At 33.5% G+C, this 14,046-nt stretch overlaps 1 pseudogene; it reads right to left on the bottom strand.

Annotated features, from left to right (window-relative positions):
• Positions 1 to 464: 464 nt before the first annotated feature.
• On the bottom strand, positions 465 to 9,008 carry LOC149151267 (expansin-B16-like; annotated as a pseudogene).
• Positions 9,009 to 14,046: the final 5,038 nt, after the last annotated feature.

Consider the following 14,046-nt stretch of genomic DNA (forward strand, 5'->3'; position numbering starts at 1 on the left):
AAACTAATAATACCAAAGACTATTTTTAGTCTAATAAAATTAAAATATCATTCATTCATTAATATAACTATAATTAAAATTATAATCTTTATTATTTTAATAAGCGCCTACCCAATTTCAAAATAAACCCTATCCAATTTAGTAGTGGTAACACCCTTAACCAAAAAAAAAAAAAAAACCCCAAATTCGAAATAAACCCTATCCAATTTCGTAGTGGTTAAAAAAAAAAAAAAAAAAACATATTGGCAAAAGAAACCTCCCAAATATACCCACCAAAACTTCAAAACAATGTTTACATTCCCGCAAATTCCAACCCGACATCTCCACATTCCAGAGGTGTGGAGGCTCTTGGCCATTGATTCTGTCAAATCTAGAATTCAATCAAACAGTCTCCACACAAATTATTTTTTTTCGGCATTTTGTATTTTTAAATTACTACTAATTAATGGAGCTCAAAGCTTCAACTAATTTTCGAAATTGAGGCGTGATCTGTAACTTGCGTTCGGATACCACTACTTGGGAATCACATTTATCGCGGACAACATTTGTTTCCTTGTCAGCGTTGTGATTCGCAGAGAAAATGGTGCTTTCAATGGACCTCCCAACAGAGACCAGTTGGCGCCCCAAGTATGCTTCATTTCCATCCACGCACCTGAATCCGCCTGGATCATTCATCCACACCATTGATCGACGCGAATTCAAGTTAAGAAATGAAGAGCAGAATGATAAAACTTTAAAGTTGGAATCACCATGGTCCTGCACACACCTGTTTTAGTTGCACAGCTCCCACATCGCCATATCCGGCTTCGTATTCGATGAGAATGGAGAACCAGTAGACCGTGGAGCCTTGGTTCACATGGAAAGTTATAGTCTTCCCTGGGTATCGACACAATGTCCTGTAATAAATACCATCACAATATTGCACATCAACTCTTCAATATCACAACCAAAAGCGATAGCTCTCTCTTATGTGTCTTATACCTTCTGTAAAGAACTGAGAGCTCCCTAGTGTTAAGTAGCGCTGGAGTGTTTCCATGGGTGGCCATATGACCAAATGCAGCTTCGCTCAGATCAAAATGTGTTTTACCGAACACACAGTATCCTCCTAGGCATTCATCAGTTACAACGATAGTTACAGGTTTCCGAGAGCATGCACTTAACCTGAAGTTTCCAAAAATGCACCATAATTTGGTCATTAATCACTGCAACGACCAAATGCAATGTACTGATCTGAGTATTTGCAATCATTTCTTACCTTGTAGCACGCCCCACAGCCTTCTCCACCCTTGAATAAAACGGGGCTTACAGTGCCCACTCTCGCTCTCAGAGGCTTATGATCCACAAGGCCACCATACCCACAGGCGCCACCTGCATTACGACAAGAGTTACAACAACGTACCACAATCTAAATCAATGAACAATTGAATTATTTGGAGTGGTATTAAGAAGAATGCGGCAATATACCATCGCTTCCATCGCCATTTGCACTGCCATACCAAGTTGTTGTAGCAGGGTGCCATTGCACTTGCTGTTAGTTTATGACAGCGATTCTATATGCGGAATAAAAACTTAAAGAATCATAAAACTGGAATAAACTTTTATGCCCAGTAAAAATGAAAGCAGAAATACGATTCTTTACATTTGGAATTAATTTCTTTAAAGAATCAAAATGAAGGTTTAATGCCCAGGGAAAATAAATTACCTCCAGCCATTGATAACGCTCTTGCTGCAAATCAAAACTTTCCTATTACGCTTCCACAGTCCACTTTCTTTCCTGACTGAAAACAACGCTCCAACTTCAATCCAAAGTCATTCAAATGAGGAGCAACATTTGCTGCCTTGTTTTATCCACGCCTAAAAATATCTTAACACAATCTTCATCCAAGCAGAAAGAAAAGAATACAGAATGTCTAAAGGCACTTCCAAGCTCTGCTCTCTCAGCTTGATGGTGTAAAAACTGAAGGGGATTGAGATGCAAGCTTGGGGACCAAACAGATAAATTTATAGCCAAGCTTCCATCAAGCTTCTGATGGCTATGTGTCAGGTGTTCCACAGATCAAGGTAGAGAACTCCAGATGGAGTAATGGACCACTTCAGAAGCTCCCAACAATAAATTTATTAACTGCAGTTGATTTTCTTAATTTAAGGAAATTACTGCAGTTGGTTTCCAGAAATTAAGAAAAGACTGCAGTTTACTTCCATAATTGTAGGCAGCAGTTGGTAAAAAAATTAATGGAGCTTAACATTCTCTCACTTGGTCCATACTTCCTAACATAATGTCTCAACTTAAAACCCATTGATAATCTGTATTAAGTAATAGATACATGAATCATGGTGATAAGTCCTCTAATGACGAGTATTATCTTCTATGTATTACTATGTATTTATTCTTATTATAATTCATGTGGCAACAATTTCTTAATGAATAAACCTTATGTTTATTCTTGGTCCTTCTTAAATGAATTTTCTCAAATCAACTTAAGGTGCACATAAATATGAGAAAAAACATCACAATAATTAAGAATTTCATTAAAATAGCATTGTCCATAAAATGAGAAACTACATAATGGAACCAAGTCCCATATTCATTACATGATCCTTGAATTTAAACGGTGGCATGCCCTTAGTCAAAGGATCAGCGATCATCAACTCAGTGCTGACGTGCTCAATGACCACTTTCTTTTCTTTAACACGTTCCATTATAGCTAAATACTTAATGTCGATGTGTTTATTTCGACTCCCACTTTTGTTGTTTTTAGCCATAAAAACAACAACTGAATTATCACAATATATTCTCAATGGCTTAGAGATAGAATCCATAATTTTAAGCCCAGAAATGAAACTCTTAAGCCATACACCATGTAAAGTAGCCTCAAAACAGGAGATGAACTCGGCTTCCATAGTGGAAGTGGCAATCAAGGTCTACTTGGCACTCCTCCATGATACAGCTCCACCGGCCATCATAAAAATGTAACCTGATGTTGATTTACGTGAATCAACACATCCAGCAAAGTCAGAATCTGAGTAGCCAATTACTTCCAAGTTGTCCGTCCGTCTATACATAAGCATGTAGTCTTTGGTTCCTTGAAGGTACCTCATTACTTTCTTTGCAGCTCTCCAGTGGTCTAAACCTGGATCACTCCGATATCGTCCCAACATTCCCACAACAAATGCAATGTTATGTCTTGTGCAGACTTGAGCATACATTAGGCTTCTGACAGTGGAAGCATATGGAATGTTCTTCATTTTTTCCCTTTCAAGGTCGTTCTTCGAGCATTGGTTCAAATTGAACCTATCACCCTTCACAATGGGAGCTACACTTGGTGAACAATCATTCATCCGAAATCTCTCTAAAATTTTATTAATATAGGTTTCTTGTGACAAACCCAAGATGCCTCGAAATCTGTCTCTAGGGATCTTAATGCCAATGACATAAGATGCCTCACCCATATCCTTCATATCAAAATTTTTAGACAGGAATTGTTTCACCTCATGTAGCAAACCCTTATCATTGGTTGCTAGCAAAATGTCATCCACATATAAAACAAGAAAACAAATTTTACTCCCACTAACTTTCAGGTATATACATTGATCCATAATGTTTTCTACAAAACGAAAGAAGAAATTACATTATGGAATTTCAAATACCATTGGTGGGATGCTTGTTTTAAACCGTATAATGACTTCTTGAGCTTGCAAACCAATTGCGCACCATCACTAGAGGGGAATCCTTCAGGTTTTTTCATGTAAACCTCCTCCTCTAGATCTCCATTAAGAAAAGCAGTTTTTCACATCCATTTGTTGCAACTCCATGTCAAAATGGGCTACTAATGCCATAATAACGCGCAAGGAATTTTTCTTAGATACAGGAGAAAAAGTCTCTGTGTAGTCGATTCCTTCTTTCTGAGTGAATCCCTTAGCAACAAGTCTTGCCTTGTATCTCTCAATGTTGACCAATGAGTCTTTCTTTGTCTTAAAGACCCATTTACATCCAATGGCTTTTGCACCATTAGGCAACTAAACAAGATCCCAGACTTCGTTACTCTTTATGGAATTCATCTCTTCCTTCATGGCATTGTACCATAGTTCTGATTCTTTGCAACTCATGGCTTGTGAAAATGACTCGGGATCATTTTCGGCTCCAATATTGTGGCAGATTCTTGTAGATACACAACATAATCATTAGGAATTGTTGATCTCTTTGCTCTAGTAGATCTTCTTAATGTTCTACCATCATCTTCCTGAGAAGTATGTGGTTCAACTTGTTGTTCAAAAGTTCTTGGCAACTCTTGAACTACCTGATCCACTGGAATGTCGTCAGGAGCTTGTGGAACTTCAACAATTGATTGTTCAACACCAGTGTGTACTTGAGGGGTGCTATGAACAATAACCAATCTATCACTTGAGGTGGAAGGTTGAAACTCTGAATGATCCTTCTCAGAAACTATGTTCCTGGTTTGATCGCTCCCACTGATCAAGTCATTTTCAAGAAACTTTGCATTTCTTGATTCCACAATCCTAGTGCTATGAGATGGACAATAAAATCTATAACATTTAGACCTTTCAGCATATCCAATGAAATACCCACTAATGGTCCTTGGGTCCAGCTTCTTCTCTTGTGGATTATAAATTCTCACTTCAGACGGGCATCCCCAAACGCGCATATGTCGCAAACTCGGTTTCCAACCTTTCCATAATTCAAATGGCATTTTAGGAACCGCCTTGGTTGGAACTCGGTTTAATATATACACTGTCGTCTTAAGAGCTTCAGTCCACAAGGATTTAGGAAGATTGGAGCTGCTAAGCATACTCCGCACCATGTCCAATAAAGTTCGGTTTCTTCTTTCTGCTACACCATTCTGGTCGGCTGAACCAAGCATGGTGTATTGGGCAACAATCCCATGCTTTTGAAGAAATTTAGCGAATGACCCAGGTGCTTGTCCATCTTCTGTGTATCTACCATAATATTCTCCACCTCTATCTGATCTCACAATCTTAATTTGCTTGCCGCATTGTTTCTCTACTTCAGCCTTAAAGATCTTAAAGGCATCTAATGCTTTGCTCTTTTTATGAAGCATGTAGAGATACATATATCGTGAGTAATCATCTATAAAGGAGATGAAGTATCTCTGACCATGTGAGTCCATGTCTGGACTACATATATCAGTATGTATGATCTCTAATATGTCCAAACTCCTATTGGCACCTTTCATTGACTTGTTGGTCTGCTTTCCCTTTATGCAGTCCACACAAGTCTCAAAATCAGTAAAATCCAGAGTATTAAGTACCCCTTCATTTACCAATCTCTTAATTCTTTCTATGGAGATATGACCTAGTCTACGGTGCCATAATTTAGAGGAATCTTCATTAATAACACATCTTTTAGTGCCAGTGTGAACATGCATTGAATCATAAGTGACATTGTTTTGTAAATTAATGCAATAAAGACCATTAGACAAAATACCATTCCCAACATAATCAGATTTATAAAATAGACTGAAATATTTTTCTGAAAAGTTTAAGGAATATCCAAAAGGTACAAGCCTTGAAACTGAAATCAAGTTTCTAGAAAAACTTGGAACATAAAAGGTCTTTTCTAATTATAAAACGAAGCCACTACTTAAAGTTAAATAACATGTTCCTATAGCTTCTACATGCGAGCCCATCTTGTTTCCTGATAAGATGCTTTGCTCACTTCCCACTGGTTTCCTTAGGTTTTTCAAACCCTCCAAGAAATTCGAAATGTGAATTGTTGATCCAGAATCAATCCACCATGTGTTAATATTGACGTTAACCATATTAGATTCATAACAAACAAACGAGATTAAATTACCTTTGTCCGCAAGCCATTTCTGAAATTTGGCGCATTCCTTCTTCATGTGTCCCTTCTTTTTACAGAAGAAACACTTGGAATCCTTTTTGATATCGGCTTGGGGAGGTACTTTACCTTTCCCTTTCCGATTGGCTTGAGATTTTCCCTTTCCACGTGTTACCAGCATTGCACTCTCTCCCAGTTCCATCACCAATCTCTCTTCCTCTTGAACACACATGGTCATGAGTTCATTAATTGACCATTTATCCTTATGTGTGTTGTATGAGATTTTGAAAGGTCCATATTGGTGCGGAAGGGTGTTCAGGATGTAGTGCACTAGGAAGGACTCTGATATATCAACCTCAAGTTTCTTCAATTGAGCCACAGTATCCCTCATCTGCATGATGTGCTCGCTTACACCTTTCACACTGGTGAGCCTTAGGGATAAGAACTTCATGATTAGGGTGCTTGCTAGTGCCTTGTCTGAAGTGACGAATTGATCATCAATGGCCTTCAACAAGTCTCGGACCTTTTCATGCTGATCAACAGAACCACGAATACCAGCTGAAATTTTAGTCTTAATGAACATCATGCTTAGACGATTGGATCGCTCCCATCGTTCATAAAGCGTGATGTCCGTTGTAGTTCTGGTATTAGTGAGTGCCGGTGGTTCATCTTTCCTAATAGCATAATCTATGTCCATCCACCCCAAATGAAGGAGAATCCTCTCCTTCCAAACCTTATAGTTATCTCCCTTAAGTTCGGGAATGTCACAACGAATTTCAGAGAAATTTGCAGGTTGTACAACTGCATCAAAATTAAAAATCACATGCTTATGTTAAAATTGAGGCTTAGATAAAATTTCATGTTTTACCAATGTAAATCATGCTCAAAATTGAATCTAATGACATAAAAATTGCCTGTGGGCTAAATTTTCAATTCAAACAGATTCAATTTTTCATAATTCTGAACTTTATGATAAAACTTATTAATTCATAACTCCTGTGGGTAGGTTATGAAATTTTATCCTAATTAATTACATAAATATAATAAAAATTCATGTGGGATAAAATTTATTATATTTAGTCTAATTAATTACAATTTAATGTCTAAATAATCTTTATGTGATTTAACCAATCATAATATATAATTTTATTTAATTAAAGATGTTGTGGCTATTCTCTAATTAATTAAAATTATATGGATCACTAGACATTATCCATTATAAATTGGATAAATATATATATATATATATATATATATATATATATGGAAGGCAAAAACAATTACCGCACTAATCAAACTCTTAAAAAAAAAATCTTATAAAATTATAAACATTTCTTTAACCAGAGTAACCTTTACAGATTTATGTATATAGCTCTTACTGAGCAAATGCTGGAAAATAGGCAACTATTAAAGCACACCAAAAACACATCTAGAACAATATGAAACACGTGCAATGTGTGTTATACTAACTAAATGTAATTTTGAATCATTTTGAAATAAAAATTATGGTGGAAAATAAAAATTAAAAAATAAAAATTTACTAAATATTTCACAAAAGATCAATTCGATGCAAGATCTTGCCAAACAATTTAATGGTTTGGTCTTATGCTCTAAACACATTAATGAATTGCATCGATGCAAACAGATATTGAATGATCTCGTCTTTAGGTCTAATGTTGAGTTCTCTTTTGTGTTGGAATATTTCTGGGTTTTAAACAGATCTAACACATTAAACAGTTAATTCCAAATCAGATCTGCCTTTCGGGTATATTTGAAATCTATGCTTTTCACACTCTAAATATCTGAAATTAAACCCCAAATGTATCATAAATTTGTGATAATACGCAGAGACCAATATCTATTTATATGTGTCTTCTTAGAAATAAAATATATTCCAAAGCCATTTCACAAAAGTACTCAAACATGGAAATGAGAGATCATGTGGGACCTGGGTCGATTAAAATCATTTCTCAAGAGTAATAAAATCCGGAAATTAAACAAATCATATTCTAAAGCCAAATGTGTGAATGTATCTTTTCTAGATTCGTAGTAATCAAGCAAATATATATATATAATTCTTGAGATGACCCACCTGGGGAAAGCTATCGTGCAATGGATGTATTCCAGAAGAGTGGGTAGACTGAATATGTGAAACATGGCACGAAGAGAATAGTGGTTGTTTATAAAAGTGGAAGATTTGTAATTTCCGTTCTCATAACAACTCGTTTTGGTAAGCAGAACACACCAAGGCAGAGATAAGTGTGTACGCTCTGATACCAATGTTAGTTTATGATAGCGATTCTATATGCGGAATAAAAACTTAAAGAATCATAAAACTGGAATAAACTTTTATGCCCAGTAAAAATGCAAGCAGAAATACGATTCTTCACATTCGGAATTAATTTCTTTAAAGAATCAAAATGAAGGTTTAATGCCCAGGGAAAATAAATTACCTCCAGCTATTGATAACGCTCTTGCTACAAATCAAAACTTTCCTATTACGCTTCCACAGTCCACTTGCTTTCTTGACTGAAAACAGCGCTCCAGCTTCAATCCAAAGTCATTCAAATGAGGAGCAGCAGCTGCTGCTGCCTTGTTTTATCCACGCCTAAAAATATCTTAACACAATCTTCATCCAAGCAAAAAGAAAAGAATACAAAAAGTCTGAAGGCACTTCCAAGCTCTGCTCTCTCAGCTTGATGGTGTAAAAACTGAAGGGGATCGAGATGCAAGCTTGGGGCTTGATAGTGTAAAAACTGAAGGGGATTGAGATGCAAGCTTGGGGACCAAACAAATAAATTTATAGCCAAGCTTCCATCAAGCTTCTGATGGCTATGTGTCAGGTGTTCCACACATCAAGGTAGAGAACCCCAGATGGAGTAATGGACCACTTCAAAAGCTCCCAACAATAAATTCATTAACTGTAGTTGATTTCCTTAATTTAAGGAAATTACTGCAGTTGGTTTCCAGAAATTAAAGAAAAACTGCAGTTTACTTCCATAATTATAGGCAACAATTGGTAAAAAAATTAATGGAGCTTAACACTTGCTTCCTTCCTAACAATCTGAGTGTGTTCCTGATCAAAGGCCGCCTTCTTTCACAAAAACAACACTAACAACACAATGCAAGTCGCAGTTAGATCAACATGGACTTTGGGCACCACCCATTGAAGCCTCACAGTCCTCTTCATACTTCCTACAAAATAACAATAATAATAGCCAAATAAATGGCGCCTAAATAATCTACAAGTAGGAACCCAATAAACAATGAAGCCCAAAGGAACGAGAAACTGATATTTAATTACAGAGGTGAGAAGCTATTGGCACGATTTTATAATTTCAAATCCCATCCGTACTCCAGAGTAAGTGTCAACTGGTTTTCATTTTGCTTCTTTTGAAATCTTGACTGCAGAGAGACCCAAATCACCAAACAATGAACATACAGAACTATAGATCGATGGTTCTCAACCTACAGTCAGCCTTTCTATTTTTACTCAACAAATGAAGCAATGACGTGCTCTCTCTACGCTACGCTTTGTAAGTAAAGTTTAAACCACGCAGAGATTCTCACACGATCCACAGCGCTGTCGCCCTTACCCAACGGTTAAGGAGACACTGACTGCCGTTGATCGGTGGACTTTCTTTTCTAAGATACAAACCGTTCATGGTGGGTCCCACGCGATGTGGTAAGGGTGTGGTAAAAGTCAAGGTACTATAAGTTTCGCCAGAGTTGTGGGAATTTACCACAATTCAATCATCTATATGTAGGTCCATGGATAGTGTCGCCCAAATAAGCATTACAAATCTGACCTTTATAAAACTTAAAATGAATATATGTGTACATAACTAAGCCTTACACATCTAATTAGAAGCATTACATCTATTATTGCAATATATTTAATTTACAATCTCAACAAATATTTATTTTATATAGAATTGATTAAAAAGGAGAAAATTGATTTAAAAAAGTAATATCGAATTTTATTATCTATATTTTTTTAAATGATATATTAATTTTATGTTAAGAATTATATTAATTTTATGTTAAGAATAGAATGAATTAGAAATTTTCATTTTATTATTTTTATGAGGTAGTAATTGAACTTTTTTATTAGTAATAAAATATTTTATGATGAAAATAAAATATTTTATTTATAAGTCAGAGCGAGAGTAAAATATATGTACATTTCCTTTATATTTAGCTGTAATTCCAATATCAAAATGAGCAAACATACTGAGAAAAAAATTATTGATATTTATAAAGTTCTTAATTAAAACTAACTAAGATATATATATTTATTTTTTATTATTTGTCAATTTAAAATTGAACATTGAAAAATTACATATCTTCCTCATATTAGAATGATATGAATATAGAATGAATAACAATAAAATTATTTTTTTTAAATCTAAAATATATAGGCTTTCTCTTTTAATATATATATATTTTAACTAGAATTTAATTATAATGTACCCAAAAAATTGTTGTTTGAAAAAATAAAATATATAAATTTTCATATATATTTATTTGGCAGTAATTTAATTATATTTATTTTGTTTGAAGTAAATTATTTTTATTAAAAACACAGATAAATATTTATTTTCCTAAAAAAAATATTTAACATTCTATCGAAAAGGTTAAAAGAAGAATGAATTATTTAACCTCTCCTAAAAGAAGAATGAATTATTTAACCTCTCTTTACTAATACATACAGATTATTATTATTTAAACAAGAAAAAATAGTTTTACGGACTTTTTGTTGTGATCATGCTATTAACAAATTTTCTACACAGAATCAAAACAAATTTCATGAAGTGAAATTATGACACCGAGGGATTATGAAATCACATATATAATTACACAATTTCCAGGAAAAATTCCTTCTAAAAATTAGTACTTTGCAGCTAAAAATTTCATACTTTGTGCAAATTTAATAGTGACAATGCTTCCAGTCAAATGTATTGTTTTTCCGTGAAAATGACGTCCTGACACTGCTAGCAGTAATGTGTGTATCCAACAAGAAAGTTAACATTCTTTATTACCATTGGATGGATCGCAAGAGAAGAGAGAAAAAGTTAAAGATTTTTCCACGATGTTGTGATTATTCTGTCTTGCACCCTGCGACCAAATTAAACTAATATAAAATAATTTCTTGATAAGATTATTACCAATATTTATCGTAAGGATTTTTCCCTCGTATTGAAAAGCCGAAGACGATTACTGTCATTTTCAAGCGGATACGGTAATGGGCATTCATTTTGAAAATACATTTGAAACAGAATATTCTTCTACCAGTGCATACCCGGTAACAGGATTTACATGTAAAATATCTGCGAAATGGTAGCAGGAGAGTAGTTTTCTATCATTAACTGAATTCAAACTACAACAATGAATATAAAACATCTATCACAACATCCATCTCCATGTATTTTAAAATCAGCAATTAAAAAGAAGAAAACCCTCATAAAAATGTTCAGAAAACAAGGTAATTTCAATCATAACATTTATCACAACATATATTACATGCGTCTGAATTGTCTTCCAATGAGGTTTGAAGGCCTATTTGTTATTGAAAAACAATGGAAAACTTTAAACAATAAAAATTATAACCCTAAGAGACGAAACACCAAATTATGGGCCCGTTGGGGTAAGTTGGTACATCAACTTCCCGAGGCCGTAACTCTGGCATATGACCTCCGTTTGACGCACACAATACCTCGTTAGAAATATCTATATGAGAACTACAACAGTTGATATCAAATACCAAGTTAAAATCTCAATAATTTCCAACCATGTTTTCCCAAAAAACATCATTTAAGGCCTCAAAACAGCTTGGAAGCTCAAGACCCGAAAAAATACCAAAAATAGTAAATTGTGCTACAATTAAGGAAACTGAAAAACTAAAAGAAACAATGGTGGGGGTCCGAATGGAATAGGTAAGTGGCTACCAATATCCTCCTGGATCATAAACCCAAGGGATTAGTACTATAAACCCAACGAAATATAAACACTAGAGTTTTTTGGAGTAATCCTTTGGGTTTCTAGTATTAACCCCTTGGGTTTATTATTCTCTTGGGTTTATAATATCAATCCTTAGAGTTTATTAATCTAAGGGTTCATATTTATATTACATAATTTCAAATTAAATAATAATAAATAACATTTAATATTAAATAATTATTATTAATTATAATAATAATAATAATAATATTTTATTGCAATATTGTTTTTTTGGTAGATACAAATGGTATATTTATCAATAATAGATACAAATGAAGCCTCCTGCTTATATCAACCACATTAATACTTTGAATGTGGTTTTGCTAGTTATATGGATTATAGATTTTTCATTATCAAAATCTGATAAGCATAAACAAATATTTTTCATAGATTTTCCTTTATCATAGATTTTTCATTATGATTCAAACAATCTCATGCTAAATAAAAAACATAGCCAACATTATCTACTTCCTAAAATGCCATTGAACAATTTTTAAAAGAAAAAACCCTATAAGTCTTAGATTCTGGCAACCAATGGTTGAATGGATGCTTACCAAGTTAGGTCATATATGTCCTTAACCAATCGTAAATTCTCTAAAAAAAAATTTAGTAATTTTGATATTAGTTATAGAAACAGTAAATCGCATATTAAATGATTTTTAATTGCTAAAAACAATGAGTTTCATATTAAACTAGCCTAACCACATTAAAAATTTTAATGTGGTAATATACACGTAAGACTTTATTTCTATCTATGATGGATAAACTTTATTTCTATCCATGATGGATAAATATATATTAATAGAAATATTATTATTACAATAAAACATTATTATTATATTTATATATTAATATTAGTTGATTTTAAATTATTTAATATATTTTAAATATATTATAATAATATTAAATATTAGTAGTAATAATAATAATTAAATATTTAATAATAGTAGTAGTAATAATAATTAACAATAATAATCTTAATAATAATAATATTTTAGTAAATGTGGTCAATATGTGCTCAATGTTTCATTTGTATCTATGACACAAGCCATTGATAAATATATAATAATAATAATATTTAAAAATAAATATATTCAATTACACATACATTAAAATTAAAATATAAACCCAAGGGATAAAAAATATAAACCCATGGTTTATAACCCTAAAATAAATATTGTAAACGCTAAAATAAGCATGGTTGACCATGATTTATTTCCATATTGAGACAATCCTTGTCACAATGCGACATTGACCCATGCTTGACCCTGATTGACTTTCATATTGAGACAATCTTTGTCATAATGCAACGTTGGACCTTGGTTGACCATGGTTGATTTTCATAATGAGACAATTTTTGTCACAATGAGACATTTGACCATGGTTGTCTATGATTGATATTATAAACTCAAGGGATTAATACTAAAACCCCAAGGGATTATGAAACCAAGTGAATGATATTAAATGCAAGGGACTAATATTATAAACCCAAGGTATATAGACCCTAAGATAAATAAACATGGTCCACCATGGTTGATCGTGTTTGATTTTCATATTGAGATAATCCTTGTCACAATGCATCGTTGGATGGGGGTTGACCATGCTTAACCATGGTTGATTTTCATATCAAGAGAATTTTTGTCACAATGCGACATTTAACCATAGCTGACCATAATTAACCATGGATGACCATGTTTTATTTTATAAAACATGGTAGACCATGATTGACCATGGTTGACCATGATTATCATAGTGAGACAATTTTTTTCATAATGATGTTAGACCATGGTCGAGATAATGATTAATTTCAATGTTGGGAAAAATTTTGTCACGACGCGATGTTCAACCATGGTTGATCATGATTGACCATGACCCACCATGATTAATATTATAAACCAAAGGGAATAATAAAACCTAGGGATTAATACTAAAAACCCAAGGCATTATAAACCTAAGGGAATAATATTAAACCCTAGGAATATGAACCTTTAGATTAATCAACCCAAGGAATTGATATTATAAACCCAAGGGATGAAAATTATAAACCCAATGTATATAAACTCTAAGATAAATATATTAAACCCTAAAATAAACATGGTTGACCATGATTAACTTTCATATTGAGACAATCCTTGTCACAATGCGACATTGAATCATGGTTGACCATGATTAACTTTCATATCGAGACAATATTTGTCAAAATGTGACATTAAACCATGGTTGACCAT

The sequence above is a fragment of the Pinus tabuliformis genome, chromosome 9 (genome assembly GCF_031772625.1).
Source record: "Pinus tabuliformis cultivar Carrire ecotype Pingquan chromosome 9, CPIR1, whole genome shotgun sequence".
In the NCBI taxonomy this organism is placed as follows: domain Eukaryota; kingdom Viridiplantae; phylum Streptophyta; class Pinopsida; order Pinales; family Pinaceae; genus Pinus; species Pinus tabuliformis.